The sequence below is a fragment of the Alligator mississippiensis genome, chromosome 3 (assembly GCF_030867095.1).
Source record: "Alligator mississippiensis isolate rAllMis1 chromosome 3, rAllMis1, whole genome shotgun sequence".
In the NCBI taxonomy this organism is placed as follows: Eukaryota; Metazoa; Chordata; order Crocodylia; family Alligatoridae; genus Alligator; species Alligator mississippiensis.
In genome coordinates, this window is record NC_081826.1 from 62,098,320 (window position 1) to 62,110,244 (window position 11,925).

Below are 11,925 nucleotides of genomic sequence, written 5' to 3' on the forward strand. Positions count from 1 at the left end.
CTTCTCTACCTGATCTTTAGTTTTCTTTCACAACTGGCTGGGGAAATTAAGAGCTGGAAGTGAAATCAAGTCTGCTCAAGACTCCAAATAGCATTAAATGGCAATGAATAACAACAATATCAGGCAAAGTAGTAATTATGCAAGTTAGGAACTGAAAAGAAGACATAGAATCTGGATTTTCCTTAGTTTCCATTAAATTGTAGTTCAGTGTGCGAGGATGATTCTTATTTTTTTCAGAGTAGATATGGATTTTTATGTACATAGCATGTGAGTGATAATTTGAGCTTTGAATTTGACAGATTTTGATTAATTCTTGAAGCCAAATAAAAGAAAATATAGGCACCAAGAGTTTGCTTCTTTCAAAATAGCAATTAATTGAATATGTTGACTAATTTGCTGTTTGATTTCATTGTAAGGCAGTCAAAAACTGGCAGGATAAAGTGCCCTAGAGATTATCATAACCTGAAGAGACAAAATATCCCATTTCTATACCCCTGCATACAATATTTGGACAATATCTTTCATCTGTTGTTTAATCACTATACACACTCAATGAGTCCAAAGATGACAGGGAAAGCTGCTACCATTGATGCCTTTACACTTCTATCTGAATAGAACTACAGAGCTATTGAGCTACTAAATTTCATAAACATAGATTATTTATTTTATTCATTTATTAGATTTATTATTTGTTTGATTTATATGTTTCCCTTCCCAAAAATGGCACAGGGTGGCTACAATACAAGCCAGAAATGATAGAAATAGAATAAAATGTTAAAATAAGAGGGTATAACAACACTTAGAGCCACCCAAAGTCCCAAATTCAAAAGCAAGACACTCCATCCCAGTCCCTCCTTCTCCTCTGCATCTAAGGCAAGCATCCCTTCAACCCAACCCAACTTCACTTAGTTCATAAAAGAAATCAACCAACCCTCTCCTTTCACATATTTCCCTTCTTCCTACCCATTGCCACTCGCCTTCCTCACAAGCAGGAGAGTCTTTGCTGTCTATTTCATGCTGTTCCTCCCCTTTCATAGGGGGCTGTGACTGTCCCCAAATCCCTTCATCCTCTCCTTTTGAATACATTATTCCAAAATATAAACAAAAGTAAGAAGCAATATCCCCACCAAAGGGCAATGCCAGAAGGCACCCTTCATTAGTGCCCATTCTGGGCACCTGCCCCAATGGGCTGCTGTGCTTTTAAAAGGTCCCAAGCTGGCCCAGTGCTTGGCTAGGCAGCTTGAGTGGCCACTTCATGTACCTTGTACTCAGTATCCGAGGACTTTACTTTCCTACCTCCTCAAAGCCCCTCTTCAGGCCAGATCTGCCCAGCCTGCAGTGTCTGGCCATGCTGCTGGCCAGCCACTGGAGCGGTGAGGGGGGAAGGAAGACCCAGCTGCCAGTAGGGGTAGAGGGGAGACCAATCCCCCTCCCTGCCCCCTCTACCTCAGGCCATGGTGCCTGGTGCTGCAGCAGGAGCAGGGAAACAACTGGCAGACTCAGCTCAGGTCCCTGCCAGTGGGACAGGGAGCGGGGGAATTAAACCCCTCCCTGGTCAGACCCCTTCCCCTGTTTGTCCCTGCTCCAGATGGGGAGCAGAGGGGTGCGGCCATCCCAGCTGGGCTGGAGCAAAGAGCCCCACCCAGAAAGCATGCTGGGATGCTGGGGGTGTCTGGTTTAATTTAAATCAGAAAGGGGTCTGGGACAGACATTGCATAAACCAGTTTGACCCAAATCAGTTAAGTCTGACACTACATTCAACCAGGTTTATCTCAAACCAGTTTCAGCCATTTTGAAACTGGTTTATGCGCACTGCATGTCTGTTCTGTTACAGGTTCAAACCAGTTTCTGATCACTTAAATTGGAGAATGTGGTCCACACTTTAATTTACATTTTAATTGCATAGTCTTAATCCTTGTCTCCTGGTTTAAGTTACACCAGTATAAACTCTCTGGGACTAATTTAAGAATGTGTTATGTATATACCATCTTACATGGTGCTCCTAATTAGTCCCAAATTAAGATACTTCTTTTATACTTCATCCATTCATCATTTGCTTCAAGAAGTTAATTCAAGAAGACATATTTCCTTGGCATCAACAACATGCATAATTAATAAAATAACCTAAATACTTGGAAACTTCCATTTTGCTCTCAACAAAATATTGATAAAATCCAAAAGAAACTTGTGAAAGTCATAAATTTTCCAGGGTCTCTCTCATTGTGATCATCCCCACTGACACCAGCTTCTGGTAACAATACAAGAAGGTATGTGAGAAGTAAGAATTGGAAGAAAAAAAGCAATATTAATAAAATATATAAAAATGAAGTTTTTAATGAACTTATATGTGATTGACACAGAACTTTAAATTACATTCTCACACTTATTAATGCCTTCTACTACAGGAATAAAAATGTGGGTTTTGTCGGATTAAGATTTAACTATTTATAGACTGTCTTTACTATATAAAAAAGAGCATCTGAGCAAAACTGCATCTCAAATTTTAATTAGTCTTGCAACTGCAGTTTTAGATTTATTTTATACAAGGAAACTTAGCTGTAGGAACAAGGAAACTTAGCTTTAGGAAATGTCAAAATTTTTATTTATTTTACAGTAAAGTTGTATGTCTTCCAAAATGACCAGAAATAACTCAAAATGAACAAAAAAGCTGAATGATTACTCCCTTATGGTAACAATTACCTCATCTTCCAAGCTTCACACTTATCATAAATGACTGGATACAATAATTAGGGGGTCAGGTTTGCCCCTGGTATAACTCAATGAAAGCAAAGGAGTCACAGAAGGAATGAACTTGGCTCATTATCTGCTAATTGAGAAAGAAAAAAACCCCTTAAAAAAAACTGAAGTTCCCATCCAGTATTTCACCAAGGAAATAGTTTCTATCTTGACAGGCTCTTCTAAAATGAGACAACATCATGTAATGTTTAGTTATGCACATGAGTTAGTAATTACAGTTTTAATTGCTGTTATTCTTAGCCAAAAGATCCTGCCAAAAATCATCAGGGGGATATGTTGACAGAAAAAAAATTGAGAAAAAGATTACATGGATGACAGGAAAAAATAGGACTTTTCCTAATACAAAGAAAACTTGATGATTTTTTTAGCTATGCAGCATTTATACTTCCGCCTTTCTAATTTTCCTTCCTCCTGTGAAGTTTTGTACAGTACCATTCTAATAGTTTTTCAACAGAGGTCTGTTTCATAGTCAACACAGTGAAAGATCAAATTATTCTAAGAAATGCAATTCAACAATGTCATTCTATGAATAGAAAACAATACGTAAGCCTTAGAAGAAAAATAAAAGTATTAACAAAATTAGCATGTGTAAGCAATACAGGAGTTGCCTTTAATACTGATTTTAAAGCTACATGAACTTTATTTTGAATAAATTTGAAGGCTTGTGCTATACATGGTATTAATAAAATGTTAGGCATTTTAATAAGCCTCAATAACCTGCAATAATATACTTTGCTAAAAGAAAAAAGCCCTGAATAAGTGCTTTGGCCCTTCCCACATGACTCACCAAGCAGGAAATGAATGATAACCAGAATGTCTAATGTCTACTGATGTGTGAAGAGCTTTTACTGAGCCTGTTAAACAGCAAATGTTTGAAAGCAGCATCTAAGAGTCCCTCTCAATTTAGTCACAGTGTAGCAGACTCAACTTTGTGTTATACTACTAGACATAAATTCACTCTACCGATTCCTCTGAGAAATATTTCATTAAACTTACAGTTTCCATTTCCTTATTTTGTATTTCCCAAGTTTGTTGCAATTTATACACAATATCTGTGTCTAAATAGTACTGGCTAGTCCTGGAAAGCCACAACTAACAGATTTTTAGTTGGACTTATGATCGTAAATCTCTTTTAGACATCTCTGTCCCAAAGCTTGGCAGAGATAAGTTGCTACATGAAAGTGCATTGGCTGCAGTGGAAAAAGATACATAGATACATATCAAAAAGAACATATGGAAGACTAGGTACAGGTGGTACACCCATGAAATGCATATACCCCCAAACTGATCCCAACTTCAAAGTATGATTAAATCCTTCAAAGTATTATAAAATCCATGCTCCTTCTATAGTCTCAAGTGACAGTATGAGCTGTTGTGCACTTCATCATGCAATGCTGGTTGTAAAGCTGTGACCTCTCTTTCCTATAACCCATTTTTAAGTGGTGGAATATACTATTTTCTATCCTTCAACATTACGTGGAAGTACTTAACTGATGCCAAATGCTACCTACTTATAGTGCTATGCATGCAGTAATACACACCTCTACTCAAAGTCTCTGCTCTAGTTTGTTGATCACTTGTTCACATATATAATGCTGACAGCCACAACAGTCCAGTAAGTTCTCTTATTTGAAAAAATAGTTTTGAGACCTCGCCCTGTTATGGCACAGCAGAACAGATGGGAACATTTGCTGTTCCTTCCTAGGACCAAACACTTTCTAACCTATATACAAGGCTTCTTCTAAGGAGAGGCGCAGAGTTTGAAGTTCCCTGATGCACCTTTTGGTGGCCCATCAGAATCTGAGATTGGGGAATTCATAGCCAGTGAAAGATGGTTATATTTGGTTCCTTCCCAACACTTTAAGTGAAATCCTGGCCCTACTGGGGTCAATGTAAAAATGTTTTTGGCTATGTTGTACTTTAATTCAGAGAAGGATTTAATCATGTGCCTTACTTTCAGCTGATGAATGCTCTCATTGGGTATGTACAGATATTACACTTAGATCAACCCAACAAGGGCTAGGTCAATCTAACTGCAGATCTGTATACATGTTCAGGGAGGTTATACTAGGCAACAAATGGCCTGTCCAATCTAACTTAGTTCACCTGTGGAGATGAACTAAGTCAGTCAGGAACAGGTTAGCCCAATCTAAGGAACATCTCCACATGTTCAGAGAGCACCTCTGGGAGTAGGGAAAGCTGAGCTATCCACACTAGCCCTAGGGCCATGTTCTTCCTACTCCCCCTCCCCCCACTTTGACTGGGTTGTTTTTAGCCCTCCCAGCCAAGGGACAGCTCCTGCCCCTGCAGACCTACCAGTACACCCCCCCCCCCCCGCGAAGACCTACCACCCACCATTGATCCCTTCAGTATCCTCTGGACCCTGCTGCCCATACACCCACTAGTTCCCCTCCCCTCCCCTCCCCCTTGGATCTTGCCTGCTCCTCTCCACACCCCAACTTAGATTGGGTTCCAAACATAGATCATGGCATTGGTAAATATATGCATCAGCTGGACCCAATTTACAATCCTGCAGGTTAAAATAAAGTACGTGATTGTAGACTGGTTATGGTGAATGTCTGCATGTATCCATAGATTTCAAAAGGACTAAAATGTGCTTAAAATCACACATTTTTTCTACCTTACTAAATTGGGGCCTAGGTAGGGTCTAGGGCAGTGGCACTCAAACTTTTTAGACTCAAGGTCCCTCTCGCTAGACGCAAGGCACCCCTCAAAAAAACAAACAAACCCCAGCTCTTTTTTTTTTTAAATACTTGCACTTGTTTTTTACTACAAAAAATAATAGAACAGTTCTTATGTGGCAAATAACTCAGAAAGACCACAGCGGGTTAGAATGTATTTGACACCATGCATTCCTATTTTAAATCTCTGGGTTTATCTTGCTAATTATGTTTTCATCCCAACAGTAATAACACTGCATGGCATTCCATAGCACACTTGAAATATCTTAAAGCACCCCAGGGTGCCACAACACCTTGCTTGAGAATCGCTGGTCTAATGTAACACCTGTACAGAGTCCCTCTTGAATCTACAAGGCTCTGTGGAAAGCCATATATAGGATCTAGACCTTTAGACTCTTCAACAGTGTGTAAAAAAAAAAAAAAGCATAGCATATGACTATTACTAATATTGAGGATCTCAGTATTTTCCTGTTTATAGTATGCAATTTCAGGGTGAGCTAAATCTCTCTCTGAGCAGCAAATGCTTCCTTTTAAGTAGCAATCAGTTTAAGTTAGAAAACATAAGAAACACTTTTGTGATAAAAAAAGTTTTTCATACCTGAGCTTCTAAAACAAGCAACATAATCAGATTTTTAAAAAGACAAGGTTCTTAGTGAGCCTGTTATGTCTTACAGTCCTAGAAAATAATAAGAGGCTGCCAAATTTGTCCACATACATCCCAAAGATCTAATCTATTTTCATGATATTTATTTAGGAAAGGGAGAAGGCAGATTTATCTTCTTAGTAGAGCATGTAGGCAAACCTCCTCACATTTTTACAGCACTGTAAGAATCATAAAAATTCTGTAATGAGGCGAATGCTCACTGATGTATAGTATTCAGCCACCAGCCACTTTTAGTATGAGATTTTTCTTCTTCTTATCCTGGGAAATGACCCATCATCTCATCTCCAGTGGCAGCTAGAAGAAGCAGAAGAGTTGTACATTGCTAACCCAAGGCAAAGTATCACAATAAGAGGGGAAAAACCCACAAAAACTATGTTTGCAATATTTTTGATGCAGCCAAATGATATAGTACAAAGGAAAAAAGAAAACCCTGGAAGGTTGCCAAGTGAAAGTCTTTAATCTATCTGTGTCTGACAGCATCACACTTTGAATGCTGCTTTGAAATGAGCTGGCACCTGATGTTACCTATCCATCGCTACTGTTAGTAAATTTAATTTCACGATAAACACCAATATTAATATTTAGTTTCTGGGAGATGTATTAGAATTGTCACTTCTTTTAGCTACGTATTATCTGAAGCAAAGGCCTGAGTCTAAGGGCACTGTGCCTCAGAGATACTTGAGGCACAGATTCTCTGAAGTGTCTTGTAACCGTGGGATAGTTCTGGGTTCACTTGAGGTTAATTTTCTGTTGAACTTTCCATTTTGTGTTCTGTGCTGAACTCCCAACCAACCTCACTCTTCCACCATAAACCTATCACATGTCTGTTCCAATAGAGAAAGGGCTCAGTCAAGAGATCCAGGCATGAGAATAGACACAGACCTAGAGATAGACTCAATTTGGCCCCATTGGGCTTACAACCATGTAGGTGGCCCAGTGGTTGGATCCAATTACAACAAATTGGTATCAGTACTGAAACGTATACTCCCTACTTTGCTGGAAGTAAGACGGACTCTTAAACAGCCAATAGCACATATTTATTTTCACACATCTGGCCAGAACAAAGAGGGCAGAGACATACCTTCACCTACCAAAAGAAAGGGACTAGGAGATCTGATAGGAGATAGTGAAAACAATACATCAAGCCTACAGCCTCTGAATACAGGGTTCAGTTAGACTCTAAACAATTACACTAAGTGTTTTGGGGAAGAACTAATTTCTATTGTCCTTCTCCCAGTCAGATGCTCAGCACTAACAGATAATATGGTCTTTTATTGCCTTCTACATTGGACAAACCTATCCTTTGACTGAGGAGGTCTGGGTGGGTCTCATCTAGAACCTTTCAATATGACATGGGCGGTGCATAGAAATGTAATTTAAAAGCAATAGAGGACATACTGTTCCAGCTCTGAAGACTGAGAGCACTGACTCTAAGTTCTGTGAACCTGAAAGAACTAGACTCATTTGAGACTCTACAGTGCATTCTGCAGTAAAGGCTGACTGACTCTTATTTGAAGCCATTCTACTCTGATGATTCAAAATTGTGGTATTTCAGGTATTGAACAGGATGATTTTATCATTCATAACTCAAGCATTGCAAAGCATCAGAGTAATATGTGATTCCTGGTATCATTTTCATATGAAGCACTTTATAAATGATGCTTTAGTTCTTTTAACATGTATCTCATCAACATGCCCAGTAAGTCTGACAGTGGCTCAATCTTCTTTTGATCTTTTGGGTGGAAAAGAAATAGCAAAAAAAAATTTTCTCCTTAAGAACAGCCTATGCCAATTCTTTTGAAAAAGAATAAACAATTTTTTTCCATTAAAGGGGAGAATTTTTTTCTTGCACCTGAAAACATTCTTGTAATAGATAGTTTGCATTTACCCAGCACACCTACGTTAACTTGTGAACACTTCACTCTAGCTGTCTTCCCTACTTTGCTTTGTTTTGCTACACACAAAACAAGCCAAATTGGCCATGTGCTCCTTGTTTCCACTCACTGCCTGATTTCTATTGTGGCTCACCTGTGGCAGTGCCTAGGCTCTCCTGCAGGACTCCAGCCTGCAGTCCTACGGTGGAGCAGCTAGCATTGTCCTATCGTGCTACTGCAGATCAACCAGCTCTGCAGTATACACTCACAATAGCTGTTTTCCTGGGCAAGCTCTCCTGAAGCTTTCTCCCCTTGCATCTCTCCATACCTGGGACTCTCCTTGGGCCCTTTCTCCCTTAAAGTAGCTGGGAGCCCCAGGTTCTCTGTTACCAGAGAGAAATATACCAGAATATAAGAGCATTTTCCCAGTGAGTGATATGGTCTGTTATCAATGTCTCAGGCTTGTCCCCCTACAGTGACATACCAAGCAGAAACACTAGAAAGTGACAGCAGGACCTTAATTATTGTTCTATTCTATTGGCAGCAGCACCATGCACAATTTACATTGTCATTCTCGGGGCTCTGCTTTCTCCATTCAAAATTGGATGTAGGGGGTCCAGGATGTTAAAAAAGACGTGAAAGGAGTTAACTGCATCAGCTCACATCTTTCAATATTTTGATCTTTCACAGACGGTGATATGGAAGACCAAGTCAAATGCTATATTTTTCTATCCATTTCATGTCAGGGGAAGTATGGCATTACAAAGAAGGTTTCATGAAGTTGCAGAGAGAAAACATACCAGAGTGGATCCCAGAAGACCAGGTAGAGAACATTTATGCTCTGTGGTCAGGGGTTTTGAAGTACAGCCAGTGCTGGATTTGTGTCAACATAGAAACTAGTTAAAGGAGTAAGAAGCACTATTAATGACAAAAAACATATGTTCTAAATTAAAGCAACATCATGCCATACAAGGACATTTTTTCTTTTCAAATTCCTAAACTATAGATCATTATAAAAACATTTTCATTCCCTTTTTTGAAATCTCTCAAATATATATTTATCTCTATAAACACAGACATGCACACTTAAAGGCTAATCAAGGTAAAGGATCACCTGTAAGACTGACTTTAAGAAGCCTACCTAAATAGTCTTAAAATGATAACATCCTGCATGGGTTTTAGCATCAGAAAGATATGTATTAGTTTTAAAGCAAATTACTCTTATACAGATCAATTTGAAGTGGAGTGCTTCTGACTGTGACTCAAGGTTCATTACAGAATATGTGATAAACCACAATTGCTTTGTTTTAGGCTTAGTCTTCAGACAGCTGTGGCTTATGTGTAATGTCTAATTAAAGAGCTGATTAAGATTTCAGCAAAAATATACTTGTCTAATTCAATCAGTTATTAAAAATGTGGTCCTGAACAGGTGCTTTTTAAAATGCTGAAAAGCCTAGTTTTGTTATTGTTCTAAAACACCCAATAGTTCTTGTATTGCAGGTTAGAGATGATGAGGTTTTGAGCATGCTATTTATTATATATTAGTTCATTACTACACGAGTTAGCCATGTAATATGCAAAGTGGTGAAAGAGAGACATTGCTAATACAGTTTGTTTTTTGTTCTTCCTTTCTTAGAGATGCCATTTGTTATAAATGTTGTACAGGTGTAACCAGTATTCCTCCAGCGCAGTCAGCTCAGCATCCAAAATATTCCTAATAAAATTACTGCTTTTGCAGCTGTCAACAACTTTAGGCAGCCAATTTCTCTCCTATCCTTCACGTGTTCCTCACCTGTTGAAACCATGGCTGTTTCATTTGTGGGTACAGTGAGAAGCTGGAGCATGGTTTTCTGCAGCACCTTCCCTTTGTGGAATACCAGCCCAGGGTGAGGGGTAGCTCAAGTTTTCCTATGATGTAGAAACCAAAACACTCACCAATATTAATTACCACAGCCAAAAATATTATAGAATGTTCAGAATGTTTATATGACAATGCACTAATAATGGAAGAAAACTATCAATTACAAAATAATATGAAAGACATTTATGGGCACTTGTTCAAAACAGACTGACATTTTCCAAAACAACAGTTAAGTAGGATTTGAATGATCTCTTGATGAACTTGAATGCTATTTCCCAGGGTGAGGAAAACACTTTTTCCCATCACAAAAAAGATTAATCATAATCAGTCTGTCACATATAATTTGACAATTTGCAATGCCTGAACAGCAGGAGGGCAAAGCAGATATTTCAAACATTGCTATTGATAGCAGAGTTTTACAGGAGATCCCAATCACTATGCTAGGTAAATATCTTGCTTGAAGACAGTGGTATAGCATATATTCTAGATATAGAATACTGGAATTAAAAAGAGTTGGTTGATTAGTCTTAGTCTTAAAATTGCTAATTATATGAACATGCAAGGAAAACCATCTTATATACACTAAGGATTGAGCTTAAACTAACAGGTGTGCATTTTAGCAACTGATCTGCCAAGAAGGAAAAATCCTGCCTTACAAATTGATATCTTTGTTTTTAAATGGTGAGTAATCTATATCTGAAGTTTCTACAATCAGTCCTAAAATAAGGCTGCATATTTTGTTTCTGCTTTTTGAGTTCTCTGAAAGGCATTTACAAAGTGAGTGCTGTATTCAAGGTTCTTGCAGATAATGGCTCTTTTAAATGTAAAAAAATAATCAACTATAACTGCAGCTTCATTTTTTAGATCAGAAGAAAGTATGTCTTGCATAAACAGCTTCCCAGTAAATCACCATTTTCTTTTCCTTGATATACAGAGTATAAGAATAAGAAGATACAGATAGGATGATCAAAAACTATGCATAGTGAAGCAATGCCAAAAACATTCCTAAGTACATTATTCATTATTGAGATTAGCATTTTGGAATATGCTGTAGAGAACACACACTCACTAAAAGTGATATCATAAGGAAGGATAAAAACCACCAAAAAAAAGAAAAAAAGAAAGATTCTAATCCTAATCTCATTAAACTGTTGTTCCATTCTGAAAATAGCACTATATAGTTCCATTCTGAGCTGTATCTCAGGAGTTTCGGTATGCAATCTATTAGGTTTACAAATAAAAAAATATTTTTCCTTTTTACTAGATCATGCAAATCCAGCCCATTTCTTGAAAGACAAGCTGGACTCTTCCTTGTACATAATCACTAAGAAAAAATTCAGCCCGTTCTTAAACTTATGTAAAAATAAGAAACCCATAATGTTTTATTATGAGTCTGTCCATAAGTACAGTTGGGCCTCCATTTACACAGTGGTTACATTCTTGAAAAAACACCATGTAAATAGAAATCATGTAAAAAGATACCAAGGGTGTATGGGAAATAAAGGTTTAGGTTCCAGATGTGGCTGATAATTTGGCCAATAAATGCCCGTGCATGCACATAGCCACAGCACAGCACGCAGGCAGCAAGGAGCAGAGCCAGTAGTTTGGAATGCTGCATGCAGTTGGTAGGTCTGGTGTGGTGGAAGGGGAGTGGGGGAGGGGAGGGCGTGGGCAGATCAACACCCCCTACAGTGAGAAAGGGGTGGAACAGATGAGGCGCAGTCAGGGCGGGGTGGACATGAGACAGAGCCAGGCTGATCCACCTCTATCATGTGGGGCTCCCCGCAGAACATGTGCAGCTCATGGCACTCATGTGCCACTGGGGGAAGCCCCATGTGATGGAGCCAGATGCCTTCCCTGCCCCCTGCCATGCAGGTCCTGGGATGCCGCTGGGAGTGGAGGGGAGCCCTACCCCTTGCTTCCTGGTGGAGGCCTAGGACCTGCACTGCAGGCAGGGGGTGGCGAAGGCAGATGGCTTCATTGCATGGGGCTTCCTCAGTGGTGTGAGTGCCGGGAGGTGCATGTGTATTGTGGGGAGCCCCATGTGACAGTGGTGGGCCAGCCTGG

The 11,925-nt window shown here is 39.1% G+C and overlaps 1 long non-coding RNA gene across 1 annotated transcript; it reads right to left on the minus strand.

The window, feature by feature from the left end:
- Nucleotides 1–5,189: 5,189 nt before the first annotated feature.
- LOC132249076 (uncharacterized) lies at nucleotides 5,190–9,901 on the minus strand. The gene is made up of 3 exons (XR_009460468.1): nucleotides 9,790–9,901; nucleotides 8,798–8,893; nucleotides 5,190–6,417 (listed from the first exon to the last, which is right to left on the minus strand). It is a non-coding gene; the product is annotated as an uncharacterized LOC132249076 (long non-coding RNA).
- Between the last annotated feature and the right edge of the window lie 2,024 nt (nucleotides 9,902–11,925).